The sequence below is a fragment of the Loxodonta africana genome, chromosome 25, assembly GCF_030014295.1.
Source record: "Loxodonta africana isolate mLoxAfr1 chromosome 25, mLoxAfr1.hap2, whole genome shotgun sequence".
NCBI lineage: Eukaryota > Metazoa > Chordata > Mammalia > Proboscidea > Elephantidae > Loxodonta > Loxodonta africana.
The window spans coordinates 37,302,707-37,316,445 of record NC_087366.1 but is presented as its reverse complement, the minus strand read 5'-3'; the positions used below and the strand labels follow the sequence as shown (position 1 = coordinate 37,316,445).

Genomic DNA, 13,739 nt, shown 5'->3' with positions numbered 1-13,739 from the left:
TATTGGTTAGTAGTTGAGCGCGTAACCATTTATACCACCCAGGGACTCCCATATATAGTAACAGAATATAGAATGTATATAGCAACATAATACCCTGAATTATTTCTATTTCGTGACTCCTGTGAAAAAAATTTTAGAGTTATTGATTCTAAAGCAATTATTGTCAATTTGTAGGCTATTTGCTTATAGTTGTACTGGAAACCCTGGTGGTGTAGGGAAGTGCTACTGCTGCTAACCAAGAGGTCGGCAGTTCAAATCCGCCAGGCGCTCCTTGGAAACTCTATGGTGCAGTTCTACTCTGTCCTATAGGGTCGCTATGAAATCAGAATCGACTCCAAGGCAGTGGGTTCTATAGTTGTACTGTTCGGTGTGACTTGCGCCCCGGACCCTCAGACCTCAAAAGTTCATGCTGTTTCCCACTACTTCTGACATTCCGCCACAAAGCGACAATCACTGGGCGGTGAGGAACGGTGTCCTGCTTTATGGTGGGTCAAGAAGTCTCAGATGCAGTTAAAACAACCTACCTCTGGAGGGACTGGTATTTTAAGGCACATAACGCTGTTTTTTTTTTTTTTTTTTTTTTTTAACGCGGACCCAAGGAAACCCTGGTGGCGTAGTGGTTAAGTGCTACGGAGGCTAACCAAAGGGTCGCCAGTTCAAATCCGCCAGGCGCTCCTTGAAAATTCTATGGGGTTTCCTACTCTGTCCTATAGGGTCGCTATGAGTCGGGATCGACTCGACGGCACTGGGTTTTGGTTTTGGTTTAACGCTGACCCAAAACCCAAACTCACTGCTGTCGAATCGATTCCGATTCATAGTACTGAGAGTAAACCCTTTATAGCAAACGTGTTTAGATAGGGCTAGGTTGCAAAAACACCTGTGCACTGAATTAATAATACCACAACTTTGCAAACCTCTTTAAATTTCTTTAAAGAAGCTAAGGCAGCCCTTAAAGGATGGCATTTTCCAGGCCCCACAGGAAGGTTGGGGGTTTCTCGCAGCTAACACTTCCTCCCTCCCTCGATTCCTTCCCGTGTTTCTTCTAATCTCTTTCTCTGGACCTACACAGGGGGATGGTGTAACTGTTGACTGGAGGAAGCGGATGCTTTTCAAGCGGGTGCTAGCTCCCCGGGGCCTGTCGCAGCCCACTAAGCAGATGATTGGGGAGAGGTGAGGTCGCGAGGCACGCCTCCCCGGCGCGCAGAACAGCCTGGACTGCTCCCCAGGCGCTGCGGCCTCGGCCCGCCCTCCTCCCTTCCCATTGGCTCGGTGGCTCCTTGCGTCACGCCTGCGACATCAACTCAGCCTTCCCAACGGGGGGCGGGGCACTGGACGCGCGAGGCGGGGCCAGGTGCGCACGCGCGGGTGAGTGTGTCTGGGTGCAAACAGGGGGAGGGAGGGGGTGGTGTCCCCGGTTTCCTGGGTTACCGGAGGGGGCGGGGGTGGGGAGTTCGTGGCGGCGGCGGCAGCGGCGACGACTCGGGATTTTCTGGTGAGGGGGAGCGTGAGGCGGCAGCGGCGACGGCGGCTACTGAGCAGGTAAAGGCGGCCGCTGGGCGCTGACGATGCCGGCGGAAGCTGGGATCCCGGACCCTGTGCGTGGCAGTTTGGAATGGGGACGGTCAGCCCGGAATGGGGGTCGGAGGCGCAGAGCTGAGGGCGCCGGGAGGATCCGGCAGGCGGCGACGGCGGCGGCCCGGGGCTTTGACAGCAGCCGAGGCGCGTGCGGGAGCTCGGCCGCGCGCGGCCGCCGGACACTAACTTTATTTCCTGGCGCGCGGGGAAGAGGTCGGGCAGGCTGGCGGCAGTCTGCTGCCTTTATTGTATTTTTTTGTCCTGTGCTCGGGGTGGGAGTTGAGCTGGAGCTGCGGCATTCCCTCCGTCGCTGGCCGGGCCCAGACTAGAAGGCTGACGACGGGAGTTGACAGTTTCCGCGCCAGCACCCTGCCGGCGGCTCCTCGCGCTCTTGCCCCAGCGTGCTTGCCCACAGCCGTGTCCCCCTGCTGCTTTTCTCTTGCTTGTGACCACCCTTTGCCAGGTCGGACGAGACACTCCGTCTCCAGGGAACCCTCTGGAACATCTGCTGTGTCTCCTGGGCATCTTTGTAGTCTTGGCTGAGATGTCCCTTCGCGTCTGGTGGGATTAAACTGTACGAAAAATAACCCAGGAAGACCCCGGTATCCTAGCTTGGCGGCCGGGGAGCTGTTTCGGGGCTGAGGAGATAAGCTCAGAGGGGAGGCGGGCAAATCTGCTTTCAGAAACTCTTCCAAGACCCGATTCTTATCGGGTGAAATAAGACAGCTCCTATACGCTCAGCAGACCGTACGAGCCCTGTGACACAAGCTGATAGTTGATGGGTTTGTTTTAATCAGATAGAAAATTTAAAGGGAGCTGAATCTTCTGTTGAATACGTTCTTGTTCAATTCGGGCCAGTATTTCCTTGAAGACTGAATTCAGCTCGCATTTTCCCTAGGGTTTGTTCAACAGATTTGTGGGACAAACTGAATTGGGCTTTTCTTCCTGACAATTCTTGGTTATTCTGCTCTGTTACTTTAAACTTCCACACCCAGAAACCTTATGCTAGTAAAGATGTTGACTCTAAGCTTTTATAGATGTGGTGAATTAATATAGGCTATCTGTTTTAAAGAGCTTTGCAAGTAGCCAGCAACTTTTTTTCAGATAGCTCTTTGCTGTCACATTGTTACTGCAAAGATTGGGAAATTTGGAGAAGAAGGGGCAAAAGGAGAAAATGAGTTACTATCATTTAATTTACGTGAAAGTACTTTGTAAACTGTAAAATTATGTATATACGTATATGTATATATATATTCATTAATTTGATAAATATTTATTGAGTATCCACTGTGTGCCAGACATTTTTCTAAACATAAATATTCCCTCCTTTATGGTGCTTACATTCTAGTAGGGGATCTCGGTTATTAAACAAAATATGTGCTATGTCACAGCAGGGAAAAGGGATGATAGTGAATGGGGAGAGGGTTGCAATTGTAAATGGAGGTATATAGCCAGGGAAGGCTTCCTGGAGAAGATGATGTTTGAGTTAAGACCTGAGGGAAGGTTTTAAGCTGAGGGAACAGCAGTTGCAAAAACTCTGAGGCAGATGTGTGCTGGGCGTGTTTGAGTACAGCAGAGAGGCCAACTTGGCTGTGGTTGAGTGAGCAAAGTAAGAGCAGTAGAAATAAAATCAGAGAGATAAGTGGGTGTGGGAGATCAGATTGTATAAAGCCTGTAGGCCTTTGTAAGCACTTGGGCTTCTACTCTGAGAAGGATTTTGAGTAGAGAAGTGATATAACAGACTTACCTTTTAAAAGGGTCACCCTGGTGGCTGGATGGAGAACAGACTTTGTTGGGCCGCAGGGGAGGTTGGGCAAGAGCAGAGCAGGGATACCAGTTAGGGGAGCTATTGGCGTAATCCATGCCACAGATATAGGGTCACTATGAGTCGGAATCGACTCAATGGCAACAGGTTTGGTTTTTTGGTTTTGAGAGATGGTGTAGTTTGGACCAGAGTGCTGTTGGTAGAGGTGGTGAGAGGTGGTTGATTTCTGGATAAGTTAAGAGTGGAGTCAACAGGAGATGTAAACGACACTAAAATTTTTGTCCTGAGAAAGTTGGAAAATGGGGTAGATATTTACTAAGATGAGGTTTATGAGAGGAGCAGGTTTGGTGGTGAGCAGACTAGAAAGAGGACAAAATTAGACATCCAAAGGGGGATTATCATTAGTAGAGTCTCTAATGAAGCAGTATTGAAGGAACTTTTTACATTACCTTGACTATAATAGGAGTTCTTGGGTGACACAAATGACTAAGCCCTTGGCTACTAACTGAAAGGCTGGTGATTTGAACCCACCCAGAGATACTTCAAGAAGAAGGGTGTAACATCTGCTTCCAAAAAGTCACAGCCTTGAAAACCCAATGGAGCAGTTCTACTTTATACATATGGGGTTGCCATGAGTTGAAATCAACTCAAAAGCAACTGCTTTGTTTTTTCTTGCTTGTTTGTTTTGACTGTAAAACCAAAGGGCCACTGTTCTGAGTCGATTCTGACTCAGCAACACTATAAAAAAAACCAAAACCAAACCCAGCGCCATTGAGTTGATTCCGACTCATAGTGACCCTATAGGACAGAGTAGAACTGCCCTGTAGAGTTTCCAAGGAGCACCTGGAGGATTTGAACTGCTGACCCTTGAGTTAGCAGCTGTAGCACTTAACCACTACGCCACCAGGGTTTCCAGCAACACTGTAGGACAACCGCCCCATAGAGTTTCCAAGGCTGTAAATCTTTACAGAAGCAGACTGCCACATTTTTTCCCACAGAGTAGCTGGTAGGTTCTAACCACCAGCCTTTTGATTAGCCGTTGAGTGCTTTAACCACTGCGCCATCAGGGTGCCTCAGGTTTTGACTGTAACAGGGACTTAATATTTTCACCCATAGTTAGCTTTTTTTTTTGTCTTTTTCTGTTCATGCTCATTTTTTTTAGCTCTTTAGAACCAACCTCGTCATTCTTTTCCCAAATGTAGTTTTATTTTTATTTGCTTGCCCTCAGAACATCTGTTTGTTAGTTTCAATTATACAGAAAGTGATATAATCCAGGATTTCAGAGTACATTTTTAGCCTTTTGCTGTATTTAACTTGAACATCTTCTTCTGATTAATCTTTTTGTGAATTATGTTTAGATGCCCAGCTTAAATTCAAGAATCTTTTTTAAGCCCCAGAAATCTTGTGTGGAAATGTGTCTTCACCTGGCCATTTATGAAATTGCAATAGAAATGATCTGTATTTTTAATACTTTATTAAGTAGTCAGTAACATACAGGAATTATGCTAATTCTTTGTTTCATTAAAAATGGCTTGAAATAAATGGGCCATCGCATGCTAAATGGAAATCTTTTCAAATCAAATTTTACAGTACTTGGAGCAATAGAATTTGACCTGTAAAACTGGGATCAAAAATATGTCAGAGCCCTGAAATTTAAGGTCTGCTTTTTATGTTAAGAAACCAGGTAATAAGCTAGTATTTTAAAATGGAATTTCAACCTAACTATATCCCGAACGTACATAAACATCTGTCAGATTAATGACTAATTATACGCTAATTTTGCAGTCATTGGGGACACTCTATTCTCTTTGATATTACTTCTTCTAGTGCTGCGCCTCACCAGTATTAGCCCTTGAACCTCTTTAGTATCCTGGCTGTGTTTTACAGTAATTGAGAGCAGTTTGATACATTTGTAAATTTTGGACACTTTCCAGGTTGGGTGAAGAGAGGGCGGAACCCAAGAAAAATGTTACCTAATAAGACGAAAGAGTAACGCTTAAATGTAATCATCTTCATTAATCAGGAAAGAATCAGAAATGATTTTCCAAAGGCTAGCCATTGTTCTATTCCGATGGATGTGGTTCTTTGAAATTGAAACCCAAAATGGATGAGGAGATAAGAGCATCTAGCCTCCTTAAACCAGTGAAGGAAATAGAGGAGCAGTGAGGTAAAGCACTACACATCCTTAGAAATGTTTATGGAACTACTGCCACTCGCCTTTTAAGAAGTAAAGGGAAAAGATTTTTGCCAGAAACCTGAAGATTTGCATATTTTACAATTTAAAATGGGAGAGGGGGGAAAGGTGAAGCCTAGAAACTATACGTTAAAAATCTTGACAGTGACTGATTCCCAGAAAATTACAGCAATTACCAAAATTATAGCAGTTACCAGATTGCCAAACAGATGATTTGTGAATATTTAGAAAACACTAATTTCTAAGACCTAGAATTGGTTTTCTAAGGAAAATCATATCAAACTAACCTCATACACGCTTTGCCAAAGGTATAAATACAAAACGTGTTGCCATCAAGTGGATTCCGACTCATAGCAACCTTATTGGACAGAGTAGAACAGCCCCATAGGATTTCCAAGGTTGTAATCTTTACGGAAGCAGATTGCCATATCTTTCTTCCATGGAGCTGCTTGTGGGTTAACTGTTGACCTTTCAGTTAACAGCCAAGCGCACTATGCCACCAGGGCTCTTGCCAAAGGTATAGCAATATTAAATACTCTTTCTATCTTCCCCATTGCTGTGAAGTCGATTCTGACTCATAGCAACCCCGTAGGACAGAGTAGAACTACCCCACAGGGTTTCCAAAGCTGTAAACCTTTGTGGAAGCCACATCTTTCTCCCGTGGGACAGCTGGTGGGTTTGAACTGCTGACCTTTTGGTTACCAGCTGAGCACTTAACCGCTGCATCACCAGGGCTCCTGTATACTCTTTGTGTAAAAACCAAACCAAACACGTTGCCCCCAAGTCTATTCTGAGTCATAGGGACCCTATAGGACGAAGTAGAACTGCCCCTTACGGTTTCCAGGGAGCGGCTGGTAGATTTGAACTGCTGACCTTTTGGTTAGCAACCAAATGTTTAAACCACTGTACCACCAGGGCTTCAATTTGTATAGCATGTCACAGTTTACAGAACATACTTCCGTGTAAAGGAGCCCTGGTGGCACAGCGGTTAAGCGCTCTGCTGCTAACTGAATGGTTACCGATTTGAACCTATCAGTGGCTCTCTGGGAGAAAGATGTGACAGCCTGCTTCTATAAACATTACAACCTTAGAAACCTCATGGGGCAATTCTACTCTGTCTTATAGGGTCACTATGAGTCGGATCCGACTTCACAGCAATGGGTTGGGTATTCTCATTTAGTATTTCATTTAATCCATACAAGAGTTCTGTGAAGTAGTGTAAAATGAGGATGGCTCTATCAGGACTGCAGTAGCAGTCCTGTGGAAGAGACGAAGGGGACAAATGTGAAGGATTTTAGGGAGAACTTGCCAGGATCTGGGGTAAAGGGGAGGAAGGAATCAAAATGGGCTTTAAAGATTCTAGATTGAGTGGGTGAATGGTGATGCTGATAATCTTAATTTTAAAAATATAGGTGAAGGAGTAGATTTGGAGATGTGGAATTCATCAGTTCCCTTCAGTCTGGTGAAATTAACGGTTTTATTTCCTTTGTTGGAACCAAGTAGGATATAAGTAAGATTGTAAGAGTATATAGATCTGGAGCTCGGGAGAAGAGTCTGAAGCAAATAAAAAATTTCTTCATTCATTCATTCATTGATTCAGTAAATATAAACTATTCTTTCATATACTTTCGATAATGAAGGGAGGCCAATGGGTGGACGCTTGAGCTGGGAGATGTGATCAGTGTGGAAGGCTTGTTTTTCTTTAAGGACAGAGGAGCCGATGACACTTTAATAGACTGAGTGGGTGGAGCCATTGATGAGGAGAGAAAATTGAAGTCAAAAGAGAAAAGAGATAATTATTCAAAGAGAATCTCAAGGGAAATAGGAAGGGTGGGAACAAGAGCACAGGTGAAGGAGTTGCCTTGAAGAGCATCTCCCTTTTTCAATAGAAAAGGAAATAGAGAGTAGATGTAGATAGATAAATATCCAGGATGGCTTCTTTTTCTCTGTGAAGCAAGTTTTCTGCTGAGACTGAAATGGAACAGCACAGATTGGAGTGCTACTGAGGGGAGAATAGTCACCATTGTGATTGGAAAAGGACTTGATCAGGGACAAGTGACCTAATTGCTGAATAGGGATGAATACCCTCCTGAGGCCAGAAACCAGAAATGTACAAAGAGGTAAATCCGGACGGTTAAGTAGTCTTCTCCAGCAGCCCCACATAACAGAGAAGAAAACAAATAGTTTGAATCTGAATGGGGATTGAAGGGAAGCTGTGATGGTGAATTTGGGAGGGGAGGTGGTGGGAGGTGGGAGGAATTGAGGGTGGTAATGAGATTGCTAACTGAAGGGCTGAATGATAGGGATCCTGCTTGGTTGAGGAAGAAAGCCAAGCCCAGAGGGGACTCACAAATGTGCAAACTAAAGAGGGTGAAGAACCTCAATGAGAAGAGGGCAGAGTTAATGGAAATAAAGGAGTCCTAGAGATGGAGAAATGGACACATGCAATGTGAGAGTCTAAAATTTAAGATTTTGGAGTTGGAGCAGTTTCAGGTGGCCAGAGTATAACCAGTGATGTTGAGTAGCCAATATTAATACTGCTAATTATGTCAGTCGTAGTATTGGTTAAAAAAAAATTTCTAGAAAAGCTGGTGTTGTCGAGTCATTTCCAACTCATAGTGAGTCTACAGGACAGAGTAGCACTGTCCCATAGGGTTTCCAAGGAGCGGCTGCTGGATTCAAACTGCCGACCTTTTGGTTAGCAGTTAAGCTTTGTTGTAACCACTGTGCCACCAGGGCTCCAAAAGCTACTATTTATTTTTTTCTATGTTCTAGTTTTAGTCACTGCACTAAATGTTTTCCATAGGTTAACAACAGTTCTGTGAGATATGTATAACTATCTCCATTTTACAGATGAGGACACTGGGGCTCAATGAGGTTAAGTAACTTACCCAAGACACACAGCTAAGTACCTGAGTATATAGTTCCAAAGCCCTTATGCCCAATTACAAACCATGCTGGCCGTCTGCGCAGTGGGGGTCACTGAATGAGAGGAAGTCAAAGAGGTCTAAGTTTAGGCAGTCTTAGAAAACCAGGAGAATATTGACTCACATTCCTGGGCTGGGATCTGGGTGTGTATATGAGAGAAAGCAATTTAAAAGAGGATATGAAGAAATCTTCCTTTGTAAAAGTAGAGGACATAAGAAAGTTTCTTAGCAACAGACCTAGGATTCCTAAAGGTAAGGAGGAAAGAATTCCAGGGAGGGAGGAGAACTTAACCTGTTTGTGCATGAAAAATCAGAAAGAAAGGGATGGTAAGTAGGGTGATCTTGTAATTTATTGACCAAACAGGCACTGTTTTGAAAGTGAAAGGCGTGTCATTAATAATTACTCTGGAACAATAGGCATAAACCAGGACTGTCATTGGCAAATCAAGATGTTTGGTCATACCAGTTATAGGAAACTAGAGGAGCTGTCACCTTGGGAAGGAATTGTGGATGTTGAGAATGAATGAGTTGAGCCCTAAGCTAGAGGGGCATGTGTGGAGCTTGCTAGCCTGAAATTATTCTCTGTAACCCCGTGACACTGCCCTGGAATGTTCTGGGTACCGCTTGTGTAAAGGTCTCGGGATTTGAAGAAAGATTTGGAAGCCATTATTATATAGGTGGCAGTTAAAACCTTAGAAGTGGGTGAGATCATCAAGGAAGAGCACAAAGAAAGGGAAGTAAGTAAGGAGAATCCAGAGGCTCACCAGCTAAGAAGCTGGCAGAGACGAATCCAGCCAAGGAGATGAGAAGTGGTCAGAGGAGTAGGAAGAAAACCAGATGAGATTGGTGGCTCACAAGTCAGGGGAGAAGTGAGGTTTAGGAAATAAATGGTTAATCATCTCACATGCTTTATGTTCCTCAGAAGAGGTCAAGTTAGATAAGGACTGAAACATGTCCCTTGGATTGGATTTGGCAATCAGGTTATTGTTGATCTTGGCTAGAGTAGATTCAGTAGAGTAGTGTGGGCAAAAGCAAGAATGTAGTACACAGAAAGGTGAGATAAGGTAAGAAGACTACTTCTAGGGTAGACTACCCTTAAGTAATCTTGGAAAAGGAGGTGTGAAAACTTTTTTTTTTTTCCTTTCTAATTTTAGGCTGTGAAGAAACCAGTGGATATGAGGGGTTTAAAAACTAGGAGGGAACTGGAAGTAGAACCAATGCTTCTTAGTAATACCTAGCCAGCAATTTTGTTGTAATTGAAAGGGCTAAAGGGAATCAAGTAAGATAAACTTTATAATAACTAAAACTTCAAAAACTGGACTGGATGGGAAGTGTGTTTTGAAGAGATAGCCAGTTGCCATCTAGTTGATTCTGACTCATGGTGACCACATGTGTGTCAGAATATAGAGCTGCACTCCATAGGGTTTTCAATGGATGATTTTTTTTGGAAGTAGATCACCAGGCCTTTCTTCCAAGGCACCTCTGGGTGGACTCAAATCTCCAAGCTTTCAGTTAGCTACCGAGCACCTTAACTGTTATTAATGTTTGCTTCATCCAGGGACTTCATTGAAGAGATAGAATTCCTAGTTTGGGTGAAATATTGGTAAATACCTCTAGAGTGTAGACTAACTCTAGGATTCTGTTTTCCCTCTACTTTTAAACCTATTTTTTGGAAAGGTCTAACCATCTCCCACTCGCACTTTCAAGATTATTGTTGGAGGATTCTGCTATTTTCTAGGGATTTGTTCTTGTACTTGTTTCTTTTTTAAAGTTAACGGTGTCTTTGTACAATGGAAGTACTTTCTGGTTAAGTATATTTAAATTTTTTGTTGTAGTAGCATGTGGTTCTTGCCTGAGTTCACGGTTTGTTAGTAATTTCTGTTTGTTTAGCATGTTGTTGTTGCTAGTAGCCATCGAGTTCATTCCGACTCATGACAACCTCATTTTATTATTGAAAACTTTTAAAGAGCAATAATAGTATATTATTCTTTTCCTTCCTCTTGTTGTTGTTACTTGTTGTTAGGTGCCGTCGAGTCGTTTTCGACTCATAGCGAACCTATGCACAACAGAACGAAACACTGCCCAGTCCTGAGCCATCCTTATAGTCGTTGCTATGTTTGAGGTCATTGTTGCAGCCACTGTGTCAATCCACCTCATTGAGGGACTTCCTCGTTTCCGCTGACCCTGTACTCTACCAAGCATGATGTCCTTCTCCAGGGACTTACCCTTCCTGAGAACATGTCCAAAGTATGTAAGATGCAGTCTCGCCATCCTTGCCTCTAAGAAACATTCTGGCTGTACTTCTTCTAAGACAGACTTGTTCGTTCTTTTGGCAGTCCGTGGTATATTCAATATTCTTCACCAACACCACAATTCGAAGGCATCAATTCTTCATTGGTCTTCCTTATTCATTGTCCAGCTTTCACGTGAATATGATGCGATTGAAAATAACCATGGCTTAGGTCAGGCGCACCTTAGCCTTCAAGGTGACATCTTTGCTCTTCAGCACTTTAAAGAGGTCCTTTGCAGCAGATTTACCCAGTGCAATGCGTCTTTTGGCTTCCATGGCTGTTGATGGTGGATCGAAGTAAAACGAAATCCTTGACAACTTCAGTCTTTTCTCCATTTATCATGATGTTGCTCATTGGTCCAGTTGTGAGGATTTTTGTTTTCTTTATGTTGAGGTGCAATCCATACCGAAGGCTGTGGTCTTTGATCTTCATTAGTAAGTGCTTCAAGTCCTCTTCACTTTCAGCAAGCAAGGTTGTGTCATCTGCATAAGGTAGGTTTCTGATGAGTCTTCCTCCAATCCTGATGCCCTGTTTTTCTTCATATAGCCCAGCTTCTCGTATTATCTGCTCAGCATACAGATTAAATAGGTATGGTGAAAGAATACAACCCTGACCCAAACCTTTCCTGACTTTAAACCGATCAGTATCCCCTTGTTCTGTCCAAACAACTGCTTCTTAATCTATGTAAAGTTTCCTCAGGAGGCAATTAAGTGTTCTGGAATTCCCATTCTTTGCAATGTAATCCATAATTTGTTATGATCCACATAGTCGAATGCCTTTGCATAGTCAATAAAACCCAGGTAAACATCCTTCTGGTATTCTCTGCTTTCAGGCAGGATCCATCTGACATCAGCAATGATATTCCTGGTTCCACGTCCTCTTCTGAAACTGGCCTGAATTTCTGGCAGTTCCCTGTCGATATACTGCTGCAGCCATTTTTGAACGATCTTCAGAAAAATTTTGCTTGCGTGTGATACTAATGATATTGTTCTATAATTTCCACATTCGGTTGGATCACCTTTCATGGGAATAGGCATAAATAATGGATCTCTTCCAGTCAGTTGGCCGGAAGCTGTCTTCCATATTTCTTGGCATAGACGAATGAGCACGTCCAGCGCTGCATCTGTTTGTTGAAACATCTCAGTTGATATTCCAAAAATTCCTGGAGCCTTGTTTTTCGCCAATGCCTTCAGAGCAGCTTGGACTTCTTCCTTCAGTACCATCGGTTCCTGATCATATGCTACCTCTTGAAGTGGTTGAACATCAACTAATTCTTTTTGGTATAATGACTCTGTGTATTCGTTCCATCTTCTTTTGATGCTTCCTGCGTCGTTTAATATTTTCCCTGTAGAATCCGTCACTATTGCGACTCGAGGCTTGAATTTTTTCTTCAGTTCTTTCAGTTTGAGAAACACCAAGCGTGTTTGTCCCTTTTGGTTTTCCATCTCCAGCTCTTTGCACATGTTATTATAATACTTCACTTTGTCTTCTTGAGACGCCCTTTGAAACCTGCTGTTCAGTTCTTTTACTTCATCAATTCTTCCTTTTGCTTTAGCTGCTCAACATTCTAGAGCAAGTTTCAGAGTCTCCTCTGACATCCTCTTGGTCTTTTCTTTCCTGTCTTTTCAATGACCTGTTGCTTTTTTCATGGATGATGTCCTTGATGTCATTCCACAACTTGTCTGGTCTTCAGTCACTAGTGTTCAATGCATCAAATCTATTCTTCGGATGATCTCTAAATTCAGGTGGGATGTACTCAAGGACATATTTTGGCTCTCATGGACTTGCTCTGATTTTCTTCAGTTTCAGCTTGAACTTGCATATGAGCTATTGATGGTCTTTTCCGCAGTCGGCCACTGGCCTTGTTCTGACTGACGATACTGAGCTTTTCCATTGTCTCTTTCCACAGATGTAGTCAGTTTGATTTCTGTGTGTTCCATCTGGCGAGGTCCATGTGTATAGTCGCCATTTATGTTGGTGAAAGAAGGTATATGCAATGAAGAAGTCGTTGGTCTTGCAAAATTCTATCATTTGATCCCCAGCATTGTTTCTGTCACCAAGGCCATATTTTCCAACTACTGATCCTTCTTCTTTGTTTCCAACTTTCGCATTCCAATCACCAGTAATTATCAATGCATCTTGATTGCATGTTTGATCAATTTCAGACTGCAGCAGCTGATAAAAATCTTCTATTTCTTCATCTTTGGCTCTAGTGGTTGGTGTGTAAATTTGAATAATAGTCGTATTAACTGGTCTTCCTTGTAGGCATATGGATATTATCCTATCACTGACCACGTTGTACTTCAGGATAGATCATGAAACATTCTTTTTGACGATGAGTGCAACACCATTCCTCTTCAAGGTGTCATTCCCGGCATAGTAGACTATATGATTATCTGATTTGAAATGGCCAATACCAGTCCATTTCAGCTCACTAATGCCTAGGATATCCATGTTTATGCATTCCATTTCGTTTTTAACGATTTTCAATTTTCCTAGATTCATACTTCGTACATTCCAGTTTCTGATTATTAATGGATTTTTGCAGCTGTTTCTTCTCATTTTGAGTTGTGCCACATCACCAAATGAAGGTCTCGAAAGCTTTACCCCGTCCACGTCAGTGAGATCGACTCTACTTTGAGGAGGCAGCTCTTTCCCAGTCATCTTTTGAGTGCCTTCCAACCTGGGGGGCTCATCTTCCAGCACTATATCAGACAACGTTCCGCTGCTATTCATAAGGCTTTCACTGGCTATGTTTTTCAAAAGTAGACTGCCAGGTCGTTCTTCATAGTCTGTCTTAGTCTGGAAGCTCAGCTGAAACCTGTCCTCCACGGGTGACCCTGCTGGTATCTGAATACCGGTGGCATAGCTTCCAGCATCACAGCAATACGCAAGACCCACAGTATGACAAACTGACAGACACGTGGGGGTTCCTTCTTCTTACCTCTTTAAAATTGATCCGATTAAAATGTGATTTGTTGTAATAG

The 13,739-nt window shown here is 43.3% G+C and overlaps 1 protein-coding gene across 1 annotated transcript in view; it reads left to right on the top strand.

Moving 5' to 3' along the window:
- Positions 1 to 1,453: 1,453 nt before the first annotated feature.
- The window catches only part of LYST (lysosomal trafficking regulator), a 194,043-nt gene continuing 181,757 nt past the window's right edge, over positions 1,454 to 13,739 (top strand). The window contains exon 1 of the mRNA XM_023549297.2: positions 1,454 to 1,539. The gene's annotated coding sequence lies outside the window, so the exon portion shown is untranslated. The remainder of the gene's footprint in view (positions 1,540 to 13,739) is intronic.